The sequence below is a fragment of the Nannospalax galili genome, unplaced genomic scaffold (assembly GCF_000622305.1).
Source record: "Nannospalax galili isolate Female #2095 unplaced genomic scaffold, S.galili_v1.0 scaffold841, whole genome shotgun sequence".
NCBI classification, from domain to species: domain Eukaryota; kingdom Metazoa; phylum Chordata; class Mammalia; order Rodentia; family Spalacidae; genus Nannospalax; species Nannospalax galili.
In genome coordinates, this window is record NW_008345000.1 from 48,576 (window position 1) to 51,826 (window position 3,251).

Genomic DNA, 3,251 nt, shown 5'->3' on the forward strand with positions numbered 1-3,251 from the left:
TAAAGAAGATCTACATCCAATACTACTTAATTTATTCAAAAAAATAGAAACAGAGGGAAAACTTCCAAAATCCTTCTATGAAGACAGCATCACTCTCATACCAAAGCCTGGCAAAAATGCAACCAAAAAAGAAAACTATAGACCCATATCCTTAATGGACATAGATGCAAAAATTCTCAACAAGATACTTGCAAACAGCATTCAGACACACATTAAAAAGATCATCCACCATGATCAAGTCGGCTTTATCCCAAGAAACACTGGAAACATTCCCATTGAAATCAGGAAGCAGATAAGGCTATCCACTATCTCCATTTCTCTTTAACATATTGCTTGAAATTCTTGCAAGAGCAATAAGACAAGAGAAGGAAATTAAAGGAGTAATAATTGGAAAAGAAGAGATCAAATTGTCCCTTTTTGCAATGACATGATATTATATCTAAGAGATGCCAAAAATTCTACCAGAAAACTCCTGGAAATTATTAACACGTTCAGTAAAGTGACAGGTTACAAAATTAATCTACAGATGTCTGTAGCCTTTCTGTATACCAATGACAAGCAGTCAGAGAAAGAGCACAGGGAAACCCTCCCCTTCACAATAGCTGCAAAATAAATGAAGTACCTCGGAACAAACCTGACCACAGACATTAAAGAGCTCTACAGTGAAAATTTTAAATCTTTAAAGAAGGAGATTGAGGAAGACATCAGAAGATGGAAGGACCTCCCATGCTCATGGATTGGAATAATTAATATTGTGAAAATGACCATCCTATGAAAAGCCATTTATAGATTCAATGCCATGCCAATCAAAATCCCCATGACATTTTTCACAGAATTGGAAAAACCATCCTAAGACTCATATGGAAACACAAAAGAACTCAGATAGCCAAAGCAACCCTGAGCACTAAGAGCAATGTTAGGGTATCACTATCCCAGATTTTAAACTGTATTACAGAGCTATAGTCATAAAAACAACATGGTACTGGCACTAAAATAGACCCATAGATCAATGGAACAAAATTTAAGACCCAAATATGAGTAAATGCAATTTCAGCCACCTGATATTTAACAAAGGGGCCAAGAAGATTCACTGGAGCAAAGACAGCATGTTCAGCAAATGGTGCTGGAGCTAGACCTGTAGAAAAATAAAACTAAACCCCTATCTTTCACCCTGCACAAAAGTCAATTCCAGATGGATCAAAGACCTCGATGTAAAGCCTTAAATTCTGAAACTGTTAGAAGAAAACATTGGGAAAAACCTACAAAACATAAGTGTAAGAAGGGTTTTCTAAACCAGACACCAGTTGCTCAGGAAACAAGGTCAAGAATCAACAAATGGGACATTAAACTAAAGAGCTACTGTACATCAAAGGTGGCAACCAGGGAAGTGAAGAGAAAACCCAGAGAATAGGAGAAAATTACCACCAATGACACATCTGACTGAGGTTTAATATCCAGAATATATAATGAACTCAAAAAAAAAAAACAAGAAAGTAACCCAATTAAAAGATGGACTAAGGAGCTGAACAGAGAGATCTCAAAAGAAGTAAAGATGGCTATGAAGCATCTTTAAAGACGTTCAACATCACTAATAATTAGGGAAATGCAAATTAAAACCACTTTAAGATTTCATCTTACCCCAGTCAGACTGGCTAAGATCAAGAAAACAAATGATACCAAATGTTGGAGGGGATGTGGGGAAAGGGGAACACTCATCCACTGCTGGTGGGGCTGCAAACTTGTTCGACCCCTATGGAAAGCAGTGTGGAGAACTCTTAAAAAACTACAAATGAACCTACCATTTGACCCAGTTATACCACTCCTTGGCATATACCCAAAGAAATCATCCTATTGCAGAGACACCTGTACATCCATGTTTGTTGCTGCTCTTTTCACAATAGCCAAGAGATGGAAGCAACCTAAGTGTCCCTCAACTGACAAGTGGATAATGAACATGTGGTTCATTTATATGATGGAGTTTTACTCAGCAGTAAAGAAAGATGAAATCATGAACTTTGCGGGTAAATGGATGGAACTAGAAAGTGTTATACTAAATGAAGTAACACAGATGCAGAAAAAAAATCGACGTATGTTCTCCCTCATACGTGGATCCTAGAACCAAATCCTGATAAGTGAGTTTGTATCCAGACTTAACTACAGGAGCCAGGACAATGGAAAGGAACCAGGGAGGTAAAGGAAAAGAAAGAACCTGAAAGAGAAGAACAGTAGGAAACAGCATCAATAAGGGAGATATGGATAAAAATTTGGTTAGTTTAAGGGAGGGGGGAGGGAAGGGTATACAAGGAACCTAGGGGATAAAGGGAAAGAAGGAGCTCAAGAGAGGTAGGACCGTAGGAGAAGGGTATTAGTAAGGGAGAAATGGGAAGAATGGGGGCACCTTAATTGGGGAAACCATGATGGAGGGGTGAGACAATGCAAGAGATAAACAATGCCTAGCTAGTTTTAAAAACTAGAGGGAACCATATTAGTGCAACAACCTACTGACAAATTATACATAGCAGATCAAGAAATATATGTCTAGGCAAGGTTTATCTGAGAAAAATTTATCTTTGCCCAAGCTTTATCTCCATGGCACATGGTAAGTAAAAGTACCAGACTGGTGGAATTAACCTTCTTGGATGTTTAACAGACATACTTTGAGGCCTAAACTAATTTGTTCAGAGGGACATAAAGGACAGTTTTTGCTCCTTGCCCTCCTAGGTCGACTAGTTCCAGAGAACCATGAGCATCTCTCAAAATGTCCTGAAACTATGGTGAATCACCTGTCCTCTTGATCAAGAAGGCTGTGGAGACCCCATGAGGTGGACTTGAACCAGTGTCCAGTCTAAAAAGAGGAGGGTCAACACAGAGGAAACATTTCCTCCATGCTTCCAAGCAAAGCCAGCCATGGTCAAGTAGGACCTTTGACTTATCTTCACCTAGATGGAACTGGTAAAAGAAAGGAGCCAGGGGCTCCTCCCAAGCCCATGTGACCCCTGAGGAAGAGATCCTCAAACGGCCTTAAGAGTAAAAATAGTTTTTTATTATTTATTTCATAACCACATAATTAGAAGAAGCATTTTGTTACAACAGCATTGACATATTCATTAATAATTTCCAGAGCTAAGGCGCATCTCTTTCAAAATTGGCTGTAAATTTTTTTGGTTTACACTTGAATTAATACAGTTATACAATATTGTACTCAGTATAAACCCTATAAGACATAAAATTGAATGAGGTTTTAACCTTTA